Raw genomic sequence first — 10,794 nt, 5'->3', positions numbered from 1 at the left:
CCCCAGCACAGGCTGTGCCTGCCCAGCCCAACATGGCTGCCAGGAGGCTGAGGGTGGGCAGTGGCAGCTCCCAGCATGCCCCGGGAACAGCCTGGCCATGGGGTGGTGCCAGGCCTACAGCTCCCAGCATGCCCCGGGAACAGCCTGGCCATGGGGTGGTGCCAGGCCTACAGCTCCCAGCATGCCCCGGGAACAGCCTGGCCATGGGGTGGCCCCGGGCCTACAGCTCCCAGCATGCCCCGGGGCACGCCTTCTCCCAGCAGGCCATGGGACATCCCTGCCCAGCAGTCAGGCCCTGGGAGGACACCAGCCCCCAGCCCGGGCCCTGTAGGCGCCATGGCCCCTTCCCGGGACTGCCCGAGCACAGGCCCCGGCCCCGGAGCCCCCGTGGGCAGAGACGAGGGGAAGGGAGGCACTGAGCGGCAGGGAGAGGTGGGTCAAGGCGGAGGGGTGGCCGGAGAGGGGCAGGGAGAGCGGGGGGGGGCTGGGCAGGGATGGAGAAAGGACAGGGACTGACGAGGAGCGGGCAGAGGGATGCAGCGGGACAGAGACAGAGGGGCAGGGGGGTGCCGCAAGGGATGCAGGATCAGCAGCAGGAGAGAGGGCTAGGGAGAGGAGCGGAGGGGCGGGAAGGGGGACGGAGGCACAGACCAGCAGAGGCAGGGCGAGGGGACAGGATCCGTGAGCGGCTTGTGACTTTGGCAGTGGGCAGCAAAGCTGCTTCTGTGGGTCTTTCCTTTCCCCCTCTGCCCTTATCCCCTCCCCACCCTTCCCCTCGGTGAGGCTGTGTCTGTGGTGTGCCTGCTCTGGTGAAAGGAGCTCCTGCACCAGCCTGAGGGCAAAAGAAGAGGGGCAAGGAGCGAGCTTAGTTTGTCGCAGTCCTTAGTTTGCAGGTTTCATGTATCGGCCCTCTTCAGAAAACACAGCGTGTCTGTGTGTCAGTGGTGCCGGCAGATTTTTATTCTTTATAGCAATTCCTTTAAATACCGGGCTTCATGCAGAAGGTTCACACGGTGCTGTGCTTGTAGTAAACGGAATTGCTTTTATGCATGCTGCATTCTGGAGGTGGCAAGTGCCAGGTTAGAGATGAGGATGGAAATGAAAGCAAGTGACGCACACGCAGTGGTGATCCTGCCACAAGCATGCTGTGTATTGGCCTGGGAGAACGCTGCAGGGACTCTCAGAAGTCAAGGTTTTCAGTGCTGTTTCTGTGTTTGATACCCAAGGGATGGCTTCCCTCTGCATGCGTTTCTGGGCAGGCGTGTGCGTGGAACATAGGGGTGTCTCTGTGCCGTAAGTGGGACTGATGGCAGCTTTTCATTTCATTCCAACTCAAAAGTAAAGAAAGATTGTACCTGCAAAAGAATTCAAACAGCCGTCTTTGTTTCCCAGAGCGAGCATACAAGCATGGGGGAGCGGTTTGCAGGTTCAGAACTTCAGCCAGCTCTGGATGGTAAACCCTCAGGAGATGAAAGAGAAGCCCCACTTTTTTAACTACAGCTCTGCTTCCCTTAATGTGTCTTCTTGTTAGATTGTGTCGGTAGTCAGATTAAAAGCACATGATTAAACTGTGCTTGTTCATGAAGATATTTGAGGGTTATTTACGGCCTTAAATCCTCTTACGAGTGGGGCACTCTGTTGCCCTGTGGGCAGTACAATGTCGTGACTGGTAATTTTCCTTTTCTTGCCTAGTGTACGGATGCATTTCTGAAGGCGAGTGTTGGGTCTTATTGGCGCCGCACAAGAAACCAACGTGTGAAACCCAGACATTCACTGTTAGAAACAGGAAGAAGCTATGGGCCCTTGCTTCAGATTCTGCAAAAGATGTACCAAGGCTGAGGAAAGTGGCAAAAAGGGAAGAAATGCCGTAGCATAACTTTGGGATGGCAGGTGAGGTTTCCATCAGTGTTCCTCAAACGTAGCAGCCTCATTTGGTTTGCGGATGTGGTATTGAACTCAAACTGCGAGACTGGTTTCCTTTATTGCGGGTGGTACTGTAGCGCACGTACCTTTCATGTCCCAAGGAAGTTGCCAAGGCTGTAGTTAACCTTCCGCAGAACCACCTCAAATTTTCCGTAGCGCGTGATTTCCTTCAACAGTCAAGTCCAGGTCTGTGGCATACAATAACCCCTACCCCGTTTGGGATCTGGATGTGGTTGATTTTTAATTCAGACTTATCTGCTGTTAGAGATGTTTGGGTTTTGGTCCAAATAGGGAAATGCTGATTGTGTGCATTCTTTTGCTTTTTCCATAGTGTTGTTCCATGTTTAGTCATTTGTTCCTTACAAAAATAATGTATGGGTGTCTATGAAGCTGGAGGTGTTTACGTTCTTGTGGCTGAATGTAGCAGTGGAGCTATCTTGCTGTACTTAAAGCAAGAGCAGCTTAATGTAACTTCACTTAAAATCTGGTCTTGGTAGGCAAATCCTACCCTGATAAGCATTTAAAACAAGCAAACAAAAAATTCAAACCTGTGACAAGGTATAGGTGGAGCACCTGAACTGGTGCAAGGCAGCAGTTCTCTCGCTGATACCCACACATTGCAGGTTGCCATCACGACCTTGAAATAGTGCGCCATTAATGTTAACTACTAGCAGCGACCTTGAAATAGTGCGCCATTAATGTTAACTACTAGCAGCGACCTTGAAATAGTGCGCCATTAATGTTAACTACTAGCAGCTTGTGAACCTAACAGTCAAGGTAGAAAATAATTTCCCACTGCCACCTTTTTTTAGTTTTCTTTTATGTTTTAAAGTGTCTGATTTGATACTTTCTGATGTATTTGAAACCTGTGTCATATCCTACGTAGTTTGTGACAAGTGTGTGGCAGATGGGACTTTTCTGCTTGGAGAGGTGGTGAGATGGAGAGTGGAGAATGGTTATATGGCACAAGCGCAGAAGTATAAAAAGGGATTAAGAGGCTTGTGTACCTTGCTGCCAGTTCAGTGGCATGAGAATTCCTGTAACGACAAATTCCTTCTGGCTCTGAAGGAAGGAACGTGCCAGCCTGCTGAGTTTCCAACCAGAGCAACACTAGCAACGGATGTTGTTCCCAAATGGTGAGGTGGTTGTAAGCTTCATCAGTAGTAGAAGCTGTGGAGAAAGTCAGGAATCGTCTGCCGTTCTGCAAGTCAAGTGCTTGGCTCTTTTGTCACTAGTGTTGATTTAAGGGTGCATCGCTTATAAAGAGCACTTGACCTTTGTAATTCTTCATACTGCTAAGTTCTGGGTGCCATCAGAGAACCACTGTGCTGTGAAGGCCCTGTAAACATACGGCGATGTTTGTGTTTATCCATTTTGCCTTCCCTTAGATGATGTTATTTTGTCATTTGAAACCTTAGTGGCAGGATTTGGGGCTTTATCCTGATCAGGCATCTAAGGGCCAGCTCTCGGCTGCAGCTGCAGCAGAAGTGTTCAGGTGGTTTGAGCACCAAATGAAACTTCCACTTGGCTGTCATTTTGGCTTTTCCCTTCCTCTTTAAAATTTATATTTTAATTAAGAGTTTTAAGTATTTGGCTTCCTTACAGAAAAAACCCCCAGTGCTCTCCTTGTCCTGTTATGATAAGGCCCTAATCTGGAGGGCAGAAAGCGGAGACCACCAGGAAGATGTTGAGAGGAAGGGGAAGAATGTTAGAGCCATGAGTTGGGTGTTCTGAGATCTGAGGAGATGGAAAAGGTGCCTCCCAGGTAGCTAAAGGGAAGCACAGGATAGCAGCTGGGAGCCAGAAGTGTGGTGTGGGCATATGGAAGTGCTACGCTGTGGTGTGTTAGGCAAATTATTTTTAGGAACTTTCTCATTTGTTGTCATTTCCCAGGCTCCTGAGGTGCAGGAATGCTGGAGGCAAGAAGCTGCCAGCATCAACTACGTGGAAAATGAACACTTCTATCTCCATTTCACTTTCCTCACTTCTGTGTTGCGGTGGCAGGGCAGTACAGACCCTGACCCGGACCAGGACCCTGACCCTGACCCTGTGAGTACGCAGGCAGCTTGTGTGGCCAGTGCCGGTGTGGTTCTGGCACAGAGGATCAAGCGCTTCCTGCTTCAGAGCTGTCAGGCTGACACTCTTCAGCACTCAATGAAGCTCTAAATTACAGCTAAAGGAGGACAGAAATTTTGCTTCAGAGCTTGATAATGTCGTTCTGATCCATCCTTTTGCTTGTTCAGTGGCTACAGAAGGGAACCACTGCCTTGGTAGGGGCATCCATTGAGTTCTTCGTGTGTGATATTAGAGGATCATTGTGTCTGTTTACGCATGAGACCATTACAGTAGATGTTTTGAAGATGTTCACGTGTGGTACATAAAACCTTTGCCAGTAAAACAGTAAATCCACGCAGTGGGGTCTAAAGCACACAGATCCAGTGCAATCCTCCAAAGAGCTTTGAAAGTGTCTCCCCAAGGGTACAGACCTGGCTGTTGGTGATTCTGTTGAACTGCCAGTTGCTTGGTTGAAGTTGCTATGTCAGAAGTCATCTTCTGGGGGCCAAATGCTGCAAATGGTAGAATGTTTAAGGAAGCAAATGAATAACCTTCAGACTTGATTTTACTCTTTTAACAGATTGTACACAAATGGGAGGCCTGAGCAGGCTGCCTTTAGCAGGGGAACGTGACCTGACTGCACAGGAGGCAAGGAACTCCCTTCTCTCGCTGACCATGAGCCCTCAGTTTCAAGGCAGATGTGAAGAGGAATATTTGACCCGTGGGAAATGCAACTTCAGATACGTAAGCCAGGTGGGACTGCCATGTGAGCCCTGTGATAGGAGCCGTGTATCCCAACCGTGAACGTAGAGGCTGGGCCCAGTTTTTAGCTTGGTTCAATATGAGCTCTGCTGACTGATTCTGTGATCAAGAGCAGGCAAGTCTGCCCCCTGAGAGGATGTTGTCGTGGGTGGAAGGGTTGAAGTGCAGTGACTGCGTCAACAAACAGGTGGTTTGAAAAGTCTTTTGGGCAAGGATCTGGTACGCTGGTGTAATGCCTTTTCCCTTTACAAAGGTGTCCAGTAAACACAAGTGTTCCTGCATGTGTCCAGTAGCGCAGAGACCTCTGTACTTTCTTTGGACTGATTGTTGTGTAAGATCTGGGGGGTTTGGGACAGTTCTGAAAATTGTTCAGAAGGTGTCTTGAATGTTGGGTGAAATGGGTCATCACTTCCGTAAACCTCTAGCCTGTAAAGAAGAGCCATGGATGTAAGGAGATTTTCTTTTTTTCTCTCCTTATTGTTACTGGGAGGAAAAGCAGTGATTAACTATTGACCTGTGATACCCCCAGGTGCAGACTGTGCAGTGCGTTTGAGGTGGATCGCTCCTGTACTGCCAAGACTGAGCCCAGACTCCTCGATGCTTTGCACACTGGCACTGGAAGTCCTTGTGCAGCTGTGGGTACTGGCTTTCTGTGCTGCAGTGTGAAAAACACAAAACACCGGGGTTGGGGTTTGCAGAGAAGTGGGAAAAAGTTGATTATTTTGTGCTAGGAAGAGAATGTCCTGTAGTTTTCAGACTTTGCACCTCTCCACTTGGAATTTAAAAGCTGCTTTTAACTCTGCTGCTATGTTTCAGTGGGCGGGAAGGTGTCCGGTTGTCACAGATGATGCGTCCCATCAAGAAGGATCTTTCCCTTCTGAGTTGAGCTTTCTTTGCTTGGCGTGGAAAGTGCCTTAAGCTGAACGATTTCAGATGGCAGTGAAGGAATTACATCGACATGGGGATTTAGCAACAAACCCAAAGGTATGTCGTCTTACATTTCAGTATATGATTTTTTAAAATCAGGATTTGCTGGGTTTTGAGCAGGAGACCCATTTTGCATGTGCCTACATAAACCCCATTTTCATGGATAGATGCATGCAGTATGTTTTGTGATGTGATACTCAATTACGTATAAGCTGTTCTATGCTGTGCTCTTCTGGGCTTGTCGTAGTCCTTTGAAACACAGCCCTGTGCATCAAGGGGGCAAGCTGTGTCACCTGCTTTCCCCCACAACATAGAGCAATGTAACTGTCATAAATACAGGCTGAGCAAAACTAGTTGAGAGATTTGTGGGCTACTGTTAGCATCACAGTGGGCCAGGAATTAGCCCATGCTTACTAATAAGTTCCTGTATTTTAATTATCCTACGCCACCCGAGGGGCAGGACAGTGTCAGGGCACTTCCCCAGGGCATAAAACTGGACATGTCTGCTTCTCTCCGAGGGTCCGCTATGTACAAAGCATCCTTCAGCACTATCTGGGTGCCTGGTGTTCTCAAAGGGTCCCAAATGGATAAAGTTCACTCCTGCTGCCTGCTTGTCAGCAGGAACTCTGTCTGCAGCTGTGCTTCTGTGCGCTGAGAAACTTCCTCATGTTCTTTGCTTGGCAGACCTGGCGTGTCTTCTGTCTTCCTTTGCTTCCTTTCGATTCAGTGTTTCAGCGATGGTTAGATATGGAGCAAAGATTTCTTAGGCTTGTGTCTCGCCAGCTTTCAGTAAAGATACTAAACCTATTTAGACTTGGGTAACTGAACAGCTCTTCTGGCTTCCTATCCTCAGGAGTGTCAACAGGGGAGACATAGATGTTCATCTTTGCATACCTCTCGGACCACTGATGGTTGGGTTTCCATGCTTGTGCTTGAGAACAGCTTCACGCTCAGGTTCTCAAGGCCAGTGTTTGGGAGGTTAACGGAACATGCTAGCGGGTGGTGTGGCAGGCTCTGTAAGGAAAGCTCAAGACTTAATTGCAGAACTGGTATCTCCAGTGGAGGTATTTCAGTTATGTTGCATTGGAGTTGGTATTGGCATGTGGCATGGGGTACTCACGTATTGAGGTATTTACTGTCAGTGAAGAGGTTCCGTAGTTGCTTTCTTATGGAAAAGACTGGTTTTCCATGCTTGTAATTCTATAAATAAGTCGTATATCTAAACCGCGGCATTTTTATTCAAAAAGAGGACAGATGCAGTCTGCTCTCTGGAAGTCCAAGGGAGCAGTTCTGCTGCCCCCCCTCCTTACTTCTCAAGAATCAAACCTCTTAACATGTCACGATGGCCATGGCCCAGATGGCCTCCAGCCATCACATCGCCCACAAGTCCTTCTCTGTTAGCAAACAACAGCTGCAGGGTGCTCCTTCCCTAGCAGGCTCCCTCACCAGCTGGGTCAGGAAGGTCTCGTCCGCACAGCTCAGGAAGCTCCTAGAGCCTTTCCTCTCTGCTGTACTGTATTTCCAGCAGACATCTGGGAAGCTCAATTCCCTCATGAGAACAAGGGTAGCGATGGTGAGATTTCTCCCAGCTGCTGATTGATAGAATATTTCATCTGCCTCTTCATCCTGCTGTGGTGGTCTTAAGAGCCTCCCACCATGACATCTGCATTGCTGGCCTTTCCCCTCGTTCGTACCCATAAACACTCGGCCCTTTCATCACTATCATCAAGCTCTAGACAGTCAAAACACTCCTTAGCTCAGTGTCAGTCTCGGTCTCCACTGGAAGCCCTGCCTTCCTGGGGTGGGGTGTGCCAGGGGGGTGCTTGGGTGGGTGGCAGCATGCCGGGGGCATGGCTGCCCTGAGGAGGCTGGGCTGTGAGGTCACAAGCCCCAGTGTTCCACACCATGATACGTTGTGCCGTGGGCGTGGTCCATCAGTGCCAGCAGCAGCAGCAGCAGTGGTGACTGCAGCAGCAGCAGCAGCAGCAGCAGCAGCAGCATGGTGCAGGCACAGGGGGCTGTGTCCCTCTCCTGCATCCTTATCCTCTTCCTCCTGGTGGCCCTGCAAGCCCAGGACACTTGGGCTGCTCCGTGGCGATTAGGTAGGTTGGCGGGTGAGGGCTGGAACCCAACCCTGGGCAGTGTGGTGTGGCAGCCTTCCCCGGCCTGCGAGTCGGGGCCAGAGCTGCACAGCAGGGCCAGGCATTAGTCCACGGGAGTGCTTGTCCTCTGGCTGGGTCACAGCCGTGCCTGGTGCCGTGACTCCACTGCTCCTGGGCTGCGCTCTGGCTATCAGCTTTGGGGACATCTGTCCTTGGGAGATGTCCATTCAGGAAGGCGGGAGCATTCCTGCTCTAGCCCTGCAGTGCTCTCCTTGGGCAACCCCAGGTCCCCAACACACAGCCCCATCTCGCAGGCCAGGGGAAGTAACAGGGCAGCTGTGGTGCAGCAGACTCTCAGTAGTCTCAGAAGTAGGCACTTCTCCATGAGACAAAAAAAAAGGTGATTTTTTTTTTCCCTCCAGTCCTTTCCTGTGGGCTTCTTTAGTGCCCAGTAGAGTTGTCCCAGTAAGAATTCCTAAGAGGCTGTATGTTTGTCCACCTGGTCTTTGAAGGGTGTTGCACGTGGCCTGGAAACAGTACTTTGAAAGCTTTCCGGTCCCAGCCAACAGGTGTGTCACATTAAGAAGGGGGATTCCTCAAACCCTTCATATTTGATCAACCTGTCAATTTCCCCAGACAGACGATACCCTCATGGCCGACCAGCTAGCCCGCTACCTGCGTTTTGACAGCCCACTGTAGACGAGAGTGATTCAACTAACCTATTCAACGTCACTGAGCCAGATCCTTATATCAGTTATTCAGATCTCCAGAGACTTACACAAGCTCAAGATTTTTATTATACAAACTGCTAGTTTATGAAAGGATAAGGTTCAAAGACTGCTGGTGATAATATAGTAACTGCAAATCAAGCTTAAAACAACGCACCTAATAAAAGCTGGTATGAGATAGTCACTGAATATAGTTCTTACCCAGTTGGCATCTCTATGTGGGAGAAGACAGGTTCAGCCTGTCGACAGATCCCCGAAGATACGATGGAATCTTCCCTCCCTTCCCCCGTCCAGTGCACACTTCTTATACTTCATAGTATATTGAACCTTCCTTATCATACACAGGACTGATTACAAGTTTCTTGCTTCTACAGCAAAATTGTACCCATCCTGAGACAGCAGTGCTGAAGGTCTTTATGCATGCTCTCCGGGCAGGGTTTTGCCCTCTTCTGGAGGGACCTATTTGGGTTGGAGGTCGTGACCTCCCACTGCCACATTTGTCTTTGTCCTATTTTCACCTAATTTTCTGTTGATGTCAGCGGATGGCAAGGTCTTGTCAGCTTGCATTCTCTCGCGACCAAAACTTTCCTCACTTGAAGGCTTCGTTCTGCATTGCTTAGATAATGGTGTTCTTACTGCTCTCTGGTCTTTGTTTCCCGGCTTTCCTAAGGCTGCCTCCCTTCATGAGAAGTCCCTTCATGCATAACTGCTTCAGAGAGTGGGTCAGCTTGACCGGAACTTTGTGCACAGATTTGTTTCACGTGTAGTTACCCTCTAAACCAGAGTGTAGTAATTTGGGAGTTGAGACAACAACTTCCCCCTTTTGGGCTTATTTTGGTCCCAGACCAGTGCGTTTTCTTGACTCTCAGGTGGAGCCTGAGTGACTCCAGCCCTACACATTGTAGTCACTATTGGTATTGCGTGCCCTGTGAGGTGTGGCAGTACCTGGGAGGCGGGTGACTTTGGGGCGGAGGTGTGTGATTTCAGGGGAGCTTCTCTGTTTGTTTACAGGCCTGGCTGCAGGCGATGGATATGCAGCTTCCCAGCGGGTTGCCAGGGCTGACGGGCTGGGAGACGGCATGGGTACGTGATGGCTTCTTACTTGGAGAGCTGCCCGCTCCAAGCCCAAATGTGAGCGAGGCGTCCCTTGCAGGTGTGGCAGTATAGACCTTTGTCATTGCGTGTGCCATGCCATGACATGATCCCCTCAAAGGTTCTGCTCTTCCGTTGTGCCAGCGTCTGTCACAGTGCATGTCACAAACTTCTCATGGGTGTTTGGTTAAATTGTGGCTCCAGCTCCTGCTCTGGATCCTGTGCTGGAGCTCACCTGGTATGCCAGGGGCGCATCGTCAGTCCTGGCTGAGTTCACAGACGAAGCACTCCTGCTAAGTATCTTATTAGTGAGAGCTTTAACTTGATACTTTCTTTCACGTGCCTCAAGGAAGAAAACCTGCGGACAATGCAGAGAAGCCTCCCCACGTGTCATCGCCAGACCTAGAGGAAATCATGAAAGATCTGGATAAAGCAGCACCAGGTGGGTATACGTCCCTCTGAACCAGAGAAGTTGGGAAGCTGAGGGCAGAGGCATGTGTGGAGAAGCCGTAGCCTCCACAAGCAGAAAGGGATCGATCAGAGCCTTGCTGCACTGATGCTGGATTTCATGCCTTGCAAGCACTGGTGAGCTGCAGAGATGGTCCGGAGTCTCTGCTGCGGCTTGTGGTTCAGGCTGAGTCCCAGGCACAGCTGCGGCCCTGGTGACACCGTTCCCGGCCAGAGCTGTTGTGGGCAGCTGTTGGTACCCAGCTGGCAGGAACTGGAGATGCTCGTGCCTTGCTGCCAGTTGCCGGAGGGGAGACTGCCCGTGGGTGGCCGAGAGGATGCACAGGCAGCTTGGGGTCACTGAGCCTGGCAGCCTTTGCTGCGTCTGTAGGCATGCCCTGGCCAGGATCGCAGCAGCCCCAGCTTCACAGCCTCCTTCATGCCCGTTGTTCTCCCTGACGGGTAGAAGACTCTCCGTGACACCTTGGGGGCAGGGAGAGGTGGGGGCTGGACACCCAGCTTCAGGCAGGACGCCTGACTTGAAGGCAGCTAAACTGAAGGGCTGTGCATTGAGTCAGTGGTGCTTTACCTCTTTCTAGTTGTGGTTTTGGTACCTTGGTCATGCTTTTCCTCTTGTTTTGGGAGACCGTGGGCTCTTCTATGCCTCAGCTAACACTGGTGAAGGACTTTACTAAATACGCGTGCTTCCCAGGCAGGGTTTTGCCCTCTACTGGAGGAACCTATTTGGGTTGGAGGTC

At 50.6% G+C, this 10,794-nt stretch overlaps 1 long non-coding RNA gene across 1 annotated transcript; it reads left to right on the top strand.

The window, feature by feature from the left end:
• Positions 1-293: 293 nt before the first annotated feature.
• On the top strand, positions 294-5,077 carry LOC129783532 (uncharacterized). Its single transcript, XR_008745328.1, has 3 exons — positions 294-432; positions 1,693-1,890; positions 4,559-5,077. It is a non-coding gene; the product is annotated as an uncharacterized LOC129783532 (long non-coding RNA).
• The last annotated feature ends 5,717 nt before the right edge of the window (positions 5,078-10,794 follow it).

Source organism: Falco peregrinus, unplaced genomic scaffold (assembly GCF_023634155.1).
Source record: "Falco peregrinus isolate bFalPer1 unplaced genomic scaffold, bFalPer1.pri scaffold_51, whole genome shotgun sequence".
NCBI classification, from domain to species: domain Eukaryota; kingdom Metazoa; phylum Chordata; class Aves; order Falconiformes; family Falconidae; genus Falco; species Falco peregrinus.
Note: the sequence above shows the minus strand (reverse complement) of the source record. Positions and strands in the feature narration are given on the sequence as shown.